The sequence below is a fragment of the Petaurus breviceps genome, unplaced genomic scaffold (genome assembly GCF_028583685.1).
Source record: "Petaurus breviceps papuanus isolate PSGF00001 unplaced genomic scaffold, PetGlider_PUasm1.0 90825, whole genome shotgun sequence".
Classification (NCBI taxonomy): Eukaryota; Metazoa; Chordata; class Mammalia; order Diprotodontia; family Petauridae; genus Petaurus; species Petaurus breviceps.
Window position 1 is genome coordinate 8432220 of NW_027187353.1, and position 16134 is coordinate 8448353.

The following is a 16134-nucleotide window of genomic DNA, read 5'->3' on the forward strand; positions in this document are numbered from 1 at the left end:
AACTAGATCTATGATCCGATGACATGTCTACACTTTAGTAGAAACAGAAGCAGAAGCAGGAGAAAGTGAAACTTTAGTCTACTAGCTTCACGTGTTTATCTCTCCCTCTTGGGTCTATTTCTCATCATTCTGTGTGTGTGTGTGTGTGTGTGTGTGTGTGTGTGTGTGTGTGTGCATTTGTGTTTTCTCTGGGTCTCTGGCCCTTTCTATTTCCTTGAATTGGCCATAACATAGAACCAAAGCATATTTTCTACATTTCTTGATTTAGAAAATTGTCCGTGTTTGTCTTCCCTATTTTTCAACTAGAATTATTAAAACTGTCTCAGTATAAAACTACTCAGGAGAGGATGGTTCACTCAGATGGTCAGAATTCTGTTGCCTGTCTTCGTAATGAATGGTCATAATTTTAAAAGCAGATGAATAAGATGTTTTATCTCTTTCAAAAAAGCTCATAAATTTGTTTTTTGCCTTATGTGGCGTTCAGTTGGTTTGTCTTCAAGCCAGAAACCCTCAATAGAATAAAAGTTTCCCCACCCCTGCCCCAGAGACGCAGAAGAGTGGGTCATTCATGTCTAAATTGTTTTAAATCTTCCATATTTCAGTTTAAGACTTGGGACACGTTTTCAAAGCATTGCTCTTAATATATTTAAACCTCCTTAGAGAAAAGTCTTCTCAGGAGAAAAAGAAAAGCTTGGAGATGTAGCTAGAGGAATAAGTCTTAATATTGAGAAAAGGAAACTGTAATGATCTAGTTGCCTGTTACTGTATCTCACTGGGGGAATTGGAAAGTCCAATGCTATCTATGTATATGTGGTTCAGAGTGAAGCAGCCATTTACTAGCTAATGAAGGACAGGCAGCTCAGAATAAGAATTTCCAACTCACACCTTGAGGCAGGGAAAAGGGACGAGAGATCACCTAGATTCAAGGCATAGTTCTAACCCTTCCTAGCTGAGTGCCAGGTGATTTGACATCTCCAAGTCTCAGTTTCTTCACCAGCAAAATGGGGATAATAATACTGTCCCTGCCTCCTCATGTGACTGTTGTAAACAGTGTTTTATTAACCTTTAAAGCTCTATACCATATTAAAAAGTCTTAGTGCAATTTAAGCTAGTAAAGCTTTAAAACTAAATTGCCCTGAGACTTTGGGGACACCCATTATGTCAAAGTTACTTGTCATGTAGATAGCCAAAGATCTTAGATTTTCTCAGCAGGAACTCCCTCTATCTCATTCACCTTTTCTATTAAAAGAAATTCCAGGGATTTGCCTCTGTGACTTATAAAGGTTAGGTGACTAGCCCATGGTTACATAGCCAGTGAGGATCGGAGAAGGGATCTGAATCCAGGTCTTGAAGCCACACTCTGTGCTGTATCTACTGTGTCATGCATACAGGTCTCTAAGTCACTTATGTCAGCACATTTTGGAGTTTAATCTGCATTATTAACATGTACTTCATCACTTGTCTAGATAATCCGCAGTATAATAAATCAGGTCTTGGTTTGTAGTGTTAGTTGATTCCCGTGTGGTAAAGGCTCCCACTAATTCTCTCTTCCTCTCCCTCTCTTCTCCTCTCCCTCTTCCTTTCCCTCTCCCTCTCCCTCTTCCTCTTCCTCTCCCTTTACCTCTCTCCCTCTCTCTCTCTCTCTTTCTCCACACATACACTCATATGCGTGTGTGGGGGGGGTGTATATATATTATATACCTGTGAATTATGTGGAAAAATTGAACAACAGTAAATAATGTCACATACCCACATGGGTTACATGTAATATAGTGAGAGTTCTTTTTCTGGAGAAATTTAAATAGGGGATTCTTTCACCTCCTCTCTCTCATCACTGAATCTAGCACTTCCTGTTTGGTGAGAGTGATTTGGAATCCTTAATTTAGGCTTCAAAGTAGATGGATGAACTAGATCTCATCTCCCAGGATTCCCTTCAACCCTCCAGTCTGAGATGCACAGAGACCCATAGGAGTCCATGACTGAATTTTAAAGGATCCTTGGTAGCTTTGTTCTTTTAATTTAATTCAGCACCTCCCCTGACTAGCCCTATGAATATTGAAGCAATTGTCTTAGTTTTTTCCCCCCAACATTCATTCATCCATTCAACTAGGACCAGCTTGTGCTACTTGTTGAAGTATTTAGAAAGAAGTGCCTGCCTCAAGGAGCATATTTTCCAGAAGGGAAAATAAAATCAATCAACCAGTCAATCAACAAATATTTATTAAGAGCCTGACTGCTTGCCTGGCGCTGAGTTGGCCTGGAGAGAATTAGAAAAAGGAGACTATTTGTGACTTCAAGGAACTTATATTCATTCTAGGGAATGGATAGATAGATGCAATGCAAATTTAAATATGAGTGCCCAGGAGTTGAGACTTCAGACTCCAAGATCAAATGAGGAAGAGATAAAGGGGACAGGAGGGGAGGGCATCCAAAAAGACTTCTTAAAGGACCTATCATTTGACCTGAGGCATGGAAGATGCTTTGCATTTCAAGGGGATGGAGATTGTTGTATGAAAGGAAAATATTCCAGGGGTTAGAAATGGTCTAAGAACAAGAAAGAAGCTGGGAAAATATTTAAAGTTTGAATCTGATAGGAGCTTATAGTACCTAAGGGAGAAAAGCATGAGATCAGATTGGAAAAGAAGATTGGAGGAGATTATAGAGCCTTGAATGTCAGACTAAGCATCCTGGACTTTAGTCTGTGGCCACTGGGGATCAATGATGCCATATTTTTGGTGGTGAAACACTAGATCAGATTTTTGCATTCATAAATAAATCTGATATGAATGTGTAGGATGAATTGGAGGAAGGAGAAACTGGTTAACAATCTCTAACCTAGTTAAGTCCCATCAAGAAGGAACAGATATTTTCAGTGGAAATAAAAAAGGAGAAATCTTTTCAGACTGAGCTTGCTTCTAGGGAAAAAAAAATGATATTCTTGCAGAAAGCAAGACTGATTTTTTGAGGGTTTACAAAGTTCCGCAAAGTCAACTTTATCAAGCTTGAATTAGCTCATTTACAAGCAATTGCCTGTAAGGATGGGAGGCCCACTGGCCAAGTTGTAAAGCATTATGAGAGGCTGGCCTTTCTCCCACATATCAGCTTAGTTGGCTTCAGCCACCTCCTTCTCTAATCAAAACTAGCTTAGACCTTTTGTAAACTGCCCTAATGATTCTGCCCCAAGAAAACCCCAAATGGGGTCTCATAGAGTCGGACAGGACTGAAATGACTGAACAACAACAAAAACCTAACGATTCTATGCCTTCCAACCAAAGACCTCTGCTTCTTGCCTGAGATCTCCTTGCTAAAACACCCTCTAGGCTACAAGGGGATTTTTGCTGACCTTGCTGAAAGTAGCAGCCCACACACATAAATCTTTTATTCACCCAAATTCTGTGGCTTCTGGCCTGGTCCTGCCCCATCTTTTCTTTCCCCACCAATAAGCCTATTCCAACCCCAGTCAAAGTAGGTCTCCATTTTGAAGTGTTAATTCCTAAGTTCCTCTCATTTTTACATTTTTACACTTTTTAAAAACATTTTTACATCTTACATTTTACTGAAGTTTCGAAAAAGAAAATCCAGTCTTTAGGATAGATCAGTTTAAAGCTTAAAAAGAAATCCAATTATGTATTGGCAGAGGAATTTTTATTTGATAAATAACTAAGTTGAGCATTCATTGGGGGTCACTAAAAAAAAAAATCATAATTACCAAAGTTCATGATGGATTCTTTCAGCCTCCAATCACTCTCTTGTGAATTTCATGGTTAAGCCCAGAGCTGGCACAGAGCCACATGAAATAAAGGACATTGGGAAAGATATGGGAGTAAAAAGATTGTTTTTATAGGGAAAACCTGCTTCTTTATGGGCAAAGAACAAACTTATCGATTTCTGAACCTAGGTTTTCTCTATCAAGGGTGACAGTACTGATGTGGATATGCCTTGATTTGGTCCAAAAGGAAGGTTAACAGGCATAGGAGAAGTGACAGCATGTGTCTACTGAGCCAATCAATCAACCAATAAGCATTTATTGAGCCCTACTATTATGCCAGGGAATACAAAGATAGATTGAACAGTCCGATACTCAGAATAATACTCAAGGCGTTTATATTCTACTTAGAGCACGTTAAATCCAATGCAATTTTGCGGAGGGGAGTTGGGGGGGGGCAGATCAGAGAAAGTCTCATGTAAGAGGTACTGTTTGAGCAGAGCTTTGAAGAAAAGTACGGAAGGAGATAATTCTAGATATGAGCTACATACAGCCTGTACAAGGGCATGAGAGATGGAGTGTCTTGTGTGAGGAGCAAGAAAGATTAGTCTGGTTAGACTAAAGAGTACACAAAGAGGAATCATTTATAACAAACTTATAAATAGTAGGTTGGAGCCAAACTCTGAGGGGTTTTAAATGCCAAAGGGAGGAGATTATACTTGATCCTGGAGGTAAGAGGAAGCCCCTGAAGTCAAACGAATCATCACTATGTGAGATGGGGACTTAGGACATTTGTTTGTTTGCTTTTATGATCAGGGTTCTAGAATGTTTGGAGTGCATTCATACCTGTTCCAGATTGTTCACAAATTGGGATTTCAAGTGAGGCATGTCATCAGGTCTCCCGAGTAGCATAGATTTGAACAGACCCTAGAGATTGTTTAGTTCAACCTTCTCTTTTGACAAAGGAGGAAAACTGAGTCTCAGAGAAACAAATGACTTGCTCAGGATCACTCAGTGTCAGAGGTAGAATTTGAATATGTCTTGTGACTCCAGAGTTACTGTGCTATGCTGGAGTTTTAAAAGTACTTCTTGATTTATAGATGTATATATTGGTTCTTTAGCATTCTTACCAGTTGCCAGAAGCAAATGGCAGTGACCAGTCCAGTGGCTGGGAACCTGTGGCTCTCTATGTCCTCAAGTGTGGCCCTTTGACTGAATCTAGACTTCACAGAACAAATCCCATTAATTAAAGGATTTGTTCCATAAAACTCAGTCAAAAGATTGCACCCAAGGACCTAGAATGCCACATGTGGCCTCAAGGTCAAGGGTTGCCCACCCCTGGACCAGTCCCACCTTCCTAAGGATCTATGACTCCCTTCTATTCTCCCAACTTGTCTTCCTGCCGAAGGTAGGCTCCATCAGCAAAGCACCTGGACTTATAGGAGCTGGGCTCAAATCAAAATGACTTAACCTACTTCCCCAAAGATCTCAATTTCTTTATCTCTGTAATGGGAGTAAATTGTTGGGCACTCTCCTTCCACCCCCACACCAGCCTCCCCCACACCAGCACACTCTCCCTCCACCCCCACACCAGCCCTGATCTGTGGGTTCCTTGAGCCACTTCCGGTGAGTCTCATGAGTTCTGACTCATCATAGAACTTGGCTCTTTGGGAAAAAACTCAACAATTTCTTGGTCTCTTTGATGATAAATGGAGTAAGGGGATCATCCAAAGAGGATGTGCCAGAGAACCTGGAAGAGCCACCCTCAGTTGACTTTAAAGAAGCAGCTTTCATTCCCACTCGATCTTCTTCTTTGCATAATATGTTTGGGAACTCTCTTTGGGACTTCTATGGAATAAGGAAAGTTTTGGAGATGGAAAGGAGAAAACTAGAGTGTGTGTTACTTAGGTGGGCCTAAGCCTGGGCCTCCAACCCATCTCCCTCTTCTGTATGTTTCTATCTCTGAGTATAAGTGACTGAACAATGATCATGAGGGAGTCATGCCCCCAAGATTTAACCCTTTTTATCTCTGAAACTCTCATTCTGAGGCCCCACCGATTTGATTTTAATGAGAACCTTCTGTGATATACTATTTCAGGGTGACCCCAGCCATGCCTTATTCAATCTCCCAGCCATCCTCTCACCAGTTGCCTTGATGCTCCATGCTCTTTCCAGATTTTTTTGGAGGGAGACCTTCCCCTCTTTACCTTTGCAGTTTGCAGCATCTGATCAATACCATCATTATTCTTGAAAGAGAATGCCAGTCTACTCCCTCATGGTTTCCATTCACCAACTTGATAACTTTCCAAACTAAAATACCTTCCCTGGTCATCACTCATCAATAAGTATGATTTCCACCTGTTAGAATATAAGTTTTTAAGGACTTCCATAGGTTTAGTTTCTGTATCCCCAGTGCTATAATTTTTCATTCATTCAAGTGGAATGGACTTTGGGGAATTCTTTGGGGATATATTTTGGGAGTTCTGGATTCTTCTTTCCACTGACAGTACTTTGAAGGAAGGGGCCCTTTGTAGCTACTCCAGTGCTTTTTGGATGAGAAAATGACTACCAACAGAAGAGCCCAAGTTCTGGTCTGACTAACCAGAAGATATGAACCTTAAGGGAACTGTTTAGACAAGATAGAGCCAAAATGAAGATGAAATGCTTATTCAACATCTCTAATAAGTGTTCCGTGTACAAATCACTTACTCCTTAAGTATTAACCTTCTGGGAGAATGTAAGAGGAGCTATAGGTTTCTTGACTGTGTTTCAAGTATTTGTCAATACATGCTTCTAAGGCTTTAAGTGTTGAGCACTTGTATTATGTGAATGAAATAGATATCTGTCCTATACATGAACTATGTCATACATTCATGAGTATATTTTCTCTTCCCTTTTGGGGATACTCCAGATATGATCCAAATCTAAACTTTAGGTGATTTCCTCCAAGGGATTCAGGGAGACGGTTGTGTAAGGAACCAGAGACAATAAGAAAGTCTGCTTCCTTCCTTTAGAAGGCTGGCTCCCCCAGGCAAAAAACCTTTACATGCTTGAGCCAAAAGCTGAGATATCCTCCATGGAGAAGGTGTCCGTCCCTACCCTCCACACCAGCTTGGGCCAGTGAGATCTATTATTGCTACTACCACAAAATGAGGAAATTGGACCACTAGCCCTCCGAGGTCCTTTCCAACTCTCCCTCTAAAATATTCTTTATTTCCAACATTGACTTGCCTGGATTTAGACCCCTGGAAGGACCAGAGCAGAATGAAACTAGCTAAGGAAAGACACCTATACATTTCCCAGGTATTTTTAGGTCTCTGACCTGAAGTTCAGTTTGGGAAATATCAGAGGACTTTCTTGACTTTTAAGCTGAAACCTTCACTTTGAAAAACATTGTTGACACTGCTCTGGTGTTTAAATGAATCAATCCGTCACAGCGGGGAGGTATGTACAAATCACTTACTCTTTTAAAATTGGACTTATTGACATCATGTCACCCAGTATCTGATAGAACACAGAGCACACTTTCTAAAGATTAATAAACATAGGGAGGACTTGGATTTCAGTGAGTGAGAAGAAATTTGGGGTCACTTCTTCTGAACCCCTAATTGTTAGCTTTAAAATTAAAGTTCACCTTTTATAATCTTATTATTATTATTATTATTTTAAAAATCTTGAATAGCAAGTCCAAAGGTATGAATGTAGTTTGAGGGGAACTATTAATTTATGTCAGGAAGTAACCCCGAAGTCAAATTGTTTGCTCATTTTGTAATTCTCTTAGCTCTACTAAAAGTGTTTCATTGGACTTATGAACTTTTTATGTATTTTTCAGATGATTATTCAGAGACCGGCTATGGCAGGTCTTAGCAAACTGGAAAGCTTCAGGTCCAGCTTTGGTCATGCTCTGTCTATTTATGAAACACCTGCTATGTGTCAGGCATTGTGCTAAGGACTAGGAATAGAAAGTAAGGTAAAAAATAGTCCCGGCTCTTAAGGAGCTTAGTGTCTAATGGAGAAGGTAACATGCAAATAAAAATGTACAGACAAGCTACAGACAGGATAAATGGGGGAGAAGGCCTAGAACTAAGGGGGATAAGGAAAAGCTTCTTGTAGAAGGAAAGATCTTATCTGGGACTTGAAGATAACCAGGGAAGCCAGGAGGTAGAGATAAGGAAGGAGAGGATGCCATGTACTGGGGGAAAGTCAATGAAAATTTACTGTCTTTTGCAAGGAACAGTAAGAAGGACAGTATCACTGGATTGAAAAGTACATGCTGATGAGTAAGGTGTACGAAGGCTGGAAAGGTAAAAGGGGGCTGGGTTATGAAGGTGTTTGGACACCCAATGTAGTATTTTATATTTGATCCTGGAGGTGATTGAAAGTCACTGGAATTTATTGAGTAGGGGTATGTCATGATACTTAGAACAATGCAAAAGATCGATGGTTTGATCCATTTGGGTACTCCTGCCATTGACCAAGATCAATGAGTCTTCATTCCCTCCCAGATCATTGTAGAAGGTTCTGTGGCTCAAAATACAATCCTCTGGTAAACTCCCTCCCGGAGAGGAGACTTTCTGAACTTGGCTCAGCTGGTCCTTCTGTAGCAGGCACAAAGTACGTCATTGGACCTGTTCTCCAAAGCTTCCTTTCCAGCTTGATAAGGATGCATTCTAGAGTGCTTACATAGTGCAGTGTTTATGGTCCTTTGGAACAGCCTTCAAGAACCCAGTGCTACAATGAGACATCAGGGGAAGACTTTAACAGAAGATAGAACGCATACCCTGTATCACAAAATGTATCGCCTAATTATAGTTAATTCAGTGAATATATCGAATGCCTTCTCTGCTGTAGACATCAAGCAAGATTTTGAGGGAAGTCTGATAATGGATGACGCATTGGCTATGTGACCTTAAGCAAATCATTTAACTCCTAAGTAGCCTAGACAGTTTTTTTTTTTTTAAATGTTGCAGAGACGGTGCCAGCCCGCACTGGTAGAGGGAATTTCTTTACTGAAGAGTTTTCTATAACAATAAAATCACAGGTCCAGATTCTATCCCTATAACAATGGATCAACCATGGTAATTAATTGTAACTCACAGTATAATAGGGAAACAGCATGTGAACAATTGTGTACAAACAAGCTATAGATAGGACAAATAGGAAACAATAATAGTAATAATAATTATAATGAGTGACTACAAGAGTGTTCCAGTAAAAGGTGAGATTTTATTTGGGATTAGAAAGAGGTCAGGAGGGAGAGCTTTCCAGACATGAGGGGCAGCCTGTAAAATGCTCGGAGGTGGGAGATGAAGTGTTTTGTCCAAGGAACAGAAAGGGAGGCAAAGTCATTTGGACTGCAGAGTATGGTGGTAGGTGGGAGTTAAGGTGTAAGAAGACTGGAAAGATGGGAGGAGGGTGAAGGCCATGAAGGGTCTTGAATGCCAAACAGAAGATTTTATATTTGGTCCTAGATGTGATAGGGAGCCAGTGGAATTTACTGAGCTGGGGATGGAGTGGGGGGAGGGGGGATTGACAGGGTCAAATCAGCACTACAGAAAGATCCGTTTAACAATTGAGTAAAGGATGGGCTGAAGTAGGAAGAGTCTTGTGGCAGGGAAACCAACCAGCTGACTATTCCAATAGTCCAGGTGTGAGGTGATGAGGGCAAAAGCTTTGCCTCTTCTAGACTTCATATTTCCCTAAGGACCTAGACCATCTGAAGTATGCAGTAGGCACTTAGATGTTTATTTGATGTAATTTAATGACACACCAACCATTCTGGAAAACAACTTATAATTATGTGAGAAGTTGGTTAATTCCTTCTATTCTTTATCACAGGGCCTAGAGAGCCATTCTCAAAGTCAGGAAGACCTGGGTTCAAGTCCCATCTCTGACATATCCTGGTTATATTTCCCCTAAGTTACTTAGCATCTCTGTTCTGGGAAACTCTAAGATTAAAAGTCATAGTGAAAGCACCAACCTGAATTGGTAGCAGGACTTTCCTCATCTGCAATTATTATGTATTATATATTAAATATAAATATAATATTAATATGTAATTATATATTATAAATTAATTATAAATATATTATATATTAATGCAATCATAGGTATACTAACACTCCCTCTTCCTCATCTTTGGCCTGGTTAGTCACTATGAAGGATATATATTTGAAGGAAGTCAAAGATGGAGACTGAAGTCCACCTATGTGAAGATAGTCACAGCAGCACTTCTATGGTAGCAAAGAACTGGAAACAAAGTAAGTGTCCATCACCTGGGGACCAGCTGACCAAACTGGGCTCCCTGTAGCAATAGCATATCATCCAGTAAGAAATGATGACTATGAGGAATTTAGAAAAAACATAGAAAACTTGCGTGAACTGATACAGAGTGGAGTCATCAGAACCAGAGGAATACCACATAAAATGGCTACAACATTGTAAGCGAACAGAGTGCTGAAAGGAAACTGGAATATGAGGAATCTTAATAAATAGCCTTCATCATTCTAGAGAACTGAGGGAGAACCTAGAGAACCTCCCTTCTCTTGGCAGGGCAATTACACTGATAGAATTTTCAGTGATCTCACCCAAGATCACTGTTACCTGTAGTTTTTGCTTAACAGTTTGTCTTTGTTGCCAAGGAGACTTCAGAGCTATCTTGAGAGTGTAAGGGGGAGGAAGGACCACAAATATCCAGAAATGCCTGTGGTATAAAATTTAAAATCGCCAATAAAATGTATAAAAAGAAAATAGAGATAGATTCTTCTTATGTTTTTCTTTCTTAATTTCTTCTATTGATTCACTGCTGCCTTTAGGAACAATTTCCATTCTTTGTACCTCATTCACAATTCAATCCAATGCTAAGCACTGGGTTAGTTCTTGCTTATTGAATGACTAACTCATTGAATCTGAGACCATACCAGTAGCCCAGGTGCTTTGAGGTATGCCAAAGGAGTGTAAGACGTGGAACCTACACTCAAGATGGTTACAGACTCTGAATAAATAATGTTATAGTATGGACAGAAGCCCATTGCTTAAGTGAACTAGCATATGCATAATAAAGATGGAAAGCTTATTAATTGACCAATTAATATTAAGCAAATTTAAATCAATAAGAACAGAGACCTTCAGGTCTGAACTCTGGGATGAAAGGGGTAGACATTTGCTAAGAAAACTATGTAATTTGGAGCTCACTCCCCCAGTGGTTATGATAGCATTTCTCAGCACTGCTTCCCATAATTCTTTCTGTTTCCTGTCACATGGAAATGGATTGGGTTGGAATCTAGTCACCATGGCAATTAAATGATTAGATCAGAGGCTGAAGTTAAAATTCAGAGGTGTGAGATGGAACTCTATTTACTCTCTTTTTTTTTTTTCAAAGACTGGAAGTCTCCCAAGAGGAGACAAGTACACAATTTTAAAACATCTTGGGTTGGGCTGGAGCTGAAATGTCCAAATATTCATTTTATTTTGACTCCCATCAATATTTCCAATGGTATTGAGAAACGGGGAGAAAATTTGTAACTCAAAATCTGGCGGAAACGAATGATGTAAATCAGAAGTTAATAAAGCATTAAATATATATGTATATATGTATATATATATATGGGAAAAAAATAAAAGCCTTTGCTTTGAACTTAAAAAAAAGAGAATGGGGTAGAAGTAGTGAGGAAGGTTTGTTATCAAGTTCAAAAATTCTTAAGAAAACCTGGATTTTCTCTTTGATGGAATTTCAAATCTTTTGAGGTCCCAATTTGTTCAATTTTGATGAAATGTGGCTTGCCTTTTTCAAGTAAAGAGGCTTCTTAACCAGAAGAGATTTAATCTCTTTTAGAGAACAGCACAGGCCCTACCATCAGATATTTATGGAATTCATTTCTATCTAAATAGATTGGGAATTTCAAATTAAGAGGGGGAAAATGTTTGGAAGAAAACCAGTTTAATATTTATCAAATGCAAATACCTCTCTGGGTGGTGGGTTTCTTGTTTATAAAATTCTCCTCCTTTCCATGCTTCATTGATCCTCATCAGCTGCTGCCTGAACCCATGGCCTTATCACTTTCCCCTCATGTTTGGCCCATTAGTGCCCCCCGGGATCCTGGATCAAGCTTGTTGACGAAGAATTTACTCCCAAGAAGTTATATGGGGTTTACACACAGAGATGGCACAATAAAAAAGTGCTAGATTCAGAGTTAGAGGACCCAGGTTCAAATCCCAGTTCCCCTACTATCTATGTGACCTTGAGCCAATCACTTAAGCCTAGCTTCAGCTTCCTCATTTGGAAAATGAAAGGGCAGAAAGTGGATGGAGAGACAGGCCTAGAGTCAGGAGAACTTATCTTCATGAGTTCATTCTGGCCCCAGACACTCTCTGTCTATGTGACCCTGAGCAAGTCACTTAATCACTGTTTGCCTCAGTTTCCTCATTTGTAAAATGAGCTGGCGAAGGAATGGCATATCTATTTCTCCATAATCTGTGCCAAGAAAACCCCAAATGCGGTCACAAGAGGTCAGACATGACTGAAAACTAATCAAAAACAATGGAATGAAGTTATTGGATTTGATGAGTCTCAGAAATGCCTTCCACCTCTAGATCTCTGATCCGTTCATTATAAACATGATATGGACCCATTAGAATAACCTACTAATGGTTTGGAAGTGCCTCCGAAGTCAGGTCATCTCATTTCATTCCTGGGCCAGAAATCCCCAGCAAACACTGGCCCAGCCTCAGCTTCCCTCTCACCAAAGGAAGCATAGTCATCATTCCCTAAAGTATCTCATTATACTTTGCCTCCTTAAATTGATTCTTGTACAATTTCTAGGCATCTCTTGCCATTCTGGTCACCCACTCTCTAGATACAGTTTAGGCTATTGATCTCCTCCCTAAAATGTAGAACTTGTAGCCAAATACAAGACTGCAGTTGTGGTCTGACAAAGATAGAATATGGTGGTATTATGACCTCCATCATTCTGTACCCTGGGCTTTTACTAATGGAGACCCTCTTAGGTTATTAGTGGCATCTCCATCACACTGCCAACTCATATGTGCTGCCCATTAAAATTCATAGGTACTTTTTATAGAAACCATTATCAATGCTTCTCTCATCCTAGATTAGTTTAGTTTAATTTTTAACTTCAAAAGAATAACTGCCTATTTACTAAATTGAATTAAAATTAGTATATTTATGAAATTAAGTCCAAGAAAGTCAGGCCTTGATGCAAGAAAACCTGGATAAGTTTTACTTCTGATACATAATGATTGTATAACCCTTGGGCAAATCTCTTAACTTCTTTTTTTTTCCATTTTAGGAGGGAGGAATGCAGGGCAATAGGGGTTAAATGACTTGCCCAAGGTCAAATGGCTAGTTTTTGTGTTATGAGGCTGGCTTTGAACTCAGGTCCTCCTGAGTCCAGGGCTGGGGCTCTATTCACTGTGCCACCTACCCACCCCATGACTTAACTTCTTATTGCTCTCAGCAACCATAAGATTATCAATTGCACAGAAGGTGTTCATGTGCATTGGTAGAAGGTTCTTCCTTGACCAGAAGTTCCCTCCACCTGTAAAATCATAGACCTGTACCCTATCCCTATCCAAAATCTAATCTAAGAATTGGTCCATCATTCTAGATGGAGGATCTCTTTTTGAATCCCAATTTTGTCATTTTACTTATTGAATACCCCCCCCTCTGAGTCATATGTAGATATGATAAGCATGCCCTCTGTCCTCTTTTCAAAGAGATGTAGGAATTAATGTTATACAGCTACAGGGACAAAGAGAGGTGGGACCTACCAGAGGCACACATGTATTAAACAATTTCTTTAACATTTTTTCTCTTTCCTTTTTAAGGTAAATACAATGGTGGTGGGGAATGGGAGGCTGGTCATTAGAAAATAATTATTTTGTGTGAATAAAACATTCATAAGTGTTTTTTTAAAAGGCAACTGGCCGTAGAATCATGGAACATCATAGTAGGTGAGACCCTAAATGGTGTCAAACTCAAACAGAAATGGATCCTTACAGCTACATATTGACTTAGAAAACCACAAATTAGCATTACCTATGTTGTCTTGTATTTTAATTTATTTTGTTAAATATTTCCCAATTCTATTTAAATCTGGTTCAAGTCATATCTGGGATTTTGTGGCCATTTTGACACCTCTGACCTAGTTAATTTTACAGATGAAGTAAACAGACCTAAAGAAGCTATCTTGCTGCCACCAGTGTCATACAACTTAAAGAACACAGGACCAGAATCCAGATTTCCTGGTTCCCAGGTTGAGGTCTAGGTGTTGGTTTTTTTTTTAATGGCATCATCTTGATATGGTCTCAGTATACATACTTTCCCTCACCCTAATGTGCTTCCTAATGTAAGGGTTATAGGATTTAAAGATCTTCCATGCCCCATATCTGTAATCTCCATAGGCATTGTGAATATGGCATTGCTGATACACCTAACTATTCCATGCATTTTCAGTCTTTGAACACATGTCAGTTGCCTGAGGATAGATAGACAGGCTATTCCTAGAGCCTACCAATGAAAAAAACCAAGGAGGAACCCAGAAATAAGGGGCTTTATTCATGGTTCTCCCATTTGGTTCTATTGATTCACTGTCAAGTGGTGTATTAATCACTCTAGCTAGTCTCTATTTCCCACAATAGGGTCTCAGATATCCCAGAAACTTGAAATCACTGGATTACAGATGGAGAACTGGAAGAAATCTCATTCATTTCCTTTCAGCCTCTGGTCCAAATGGTAATACCTGAGAGGCCGAGACAAGGCAAGGGAATGGAAAGATTTCTTTTGAAAGTGTGAAGGGTTTTTGCTGAAAAATAGAAGGATTTATTGCAGAATTTTTTGATGTATTCTATCAGACTGCTTTGCTCCAGTATCAAGGGAGAATGAGGGGCCCACATACAGTGGATCCAAAATGTAATGGATTCCATTCTAAAGACTGTCATTCTCATTTCAACTTCCCATTATTAGATTGGGTTCAGTTGGTAACTATGTTAAGTAACTATGGTTAAAGACTACTACATGCAAAGTACCATGAAGTCTTAATTGCAAAAAAGGGAGTAGGGGTAAAGATAAGGTAGGGTGTTATAAGAAGAAAGGAATGTTTGAGATAGAGTAAGCTAGGAAAATTTCAGTAGGAAGAAAATGCTTTCATGGGAGGAAAAGGGATAAAGCTTCATGAAAAAGGGTGTACCTCAGCTGAAATTTGAAAGAGGAGAAGGAGTCTGGGAATTGAACATGGGAAAGAAGTACATCTCATTCAGGGGACGTGGCTTGCCCTGTGCAAATGTCTGAAGGTGGGAGATGACAACGTGTCAAGTTTCAGTGATAGATAGTCATCCATTTTGACTGGAATACAGAGAACATAAAAGGGGAGCAGGGTTAAGTTAGACAGAAAAGGCAGTTTGGAGCCAGATCAGCAAGATCCTTAAATGCTAAACTAGTCAGTCAACAATAAGCTTTAATTAAGTGCTTGCTATGTGCCAGGTAATGTGTTAAGAGTAAGGAATACACATATGAGAAAAAAGAGAGCCCCTCCCTTTAAGGAGTTTACACGTTCATAGAGGAAGACAATACGAAGGAGGAAGCTGAAGGGATAGGAAGGTAAATGTACCCTGCAAGAGCACTTTAGAGAAAGTCCAGAGTGTAGTCTGGAAAGGAACAAGAGAGAATTTGCCTGGTGTCCATCCTTAAGTGAAGATTCAGGGAAGAGCCAGTCAATCGGGGGGGGGGGGGCTGTACTCTGCAGGAGTGAAGCAGTTAGCACTTCAAATATGTGAATTCCACAGCTGTAGTGAGGGTTCAAGGGTGAAGAGTTTGAGCTTGTTATGTGGAAATATGTTTTACATGACTTCGCATGTATCATTTATATTATATTGCTTACCTTCTCAATGGATGAGAGAAGGGCTAGAGGAAGGGAAAAAATTCGAAATTCATTTTTTTAAAATGAATGTTATACATAGAGTACAGGTAGCCAGCAAACTGAATTCTCCCATTATTCTCCCCCAAATAACTTTAAAATAACACCTCAAATCAAATTTTGGAGGGACTGAGCCTACAAAAGTCAAGGTGAGACATTTTTTCAGCCTAAGAAGTTACAGAAGGTTGGCATGAGAGGTCTGTGACACCAGGGTAGGGACCATCTCAGAGTATACATGGCAGCACCACAACCAGTAGGTCTCTGGGGTGGCTGTGGTGCCAGAGATGGTAAGGGGTCAGATAACTGGTCAGAAAGAGACTATAGGGGACTTTTCTGGCACTGGATACAGCTGGTGCTGATTAGCAACTCTATTGCCCATGCACAGTTCTGGTTAACATTTCCCTGGTAGAAAGGAGTGCTTGTTGTCTGTTCCAAGGGATCAGGGGCTTCAGTACCAGTTTCAAGGAAGAGAGGAACACTGGAACTTTTCACAGG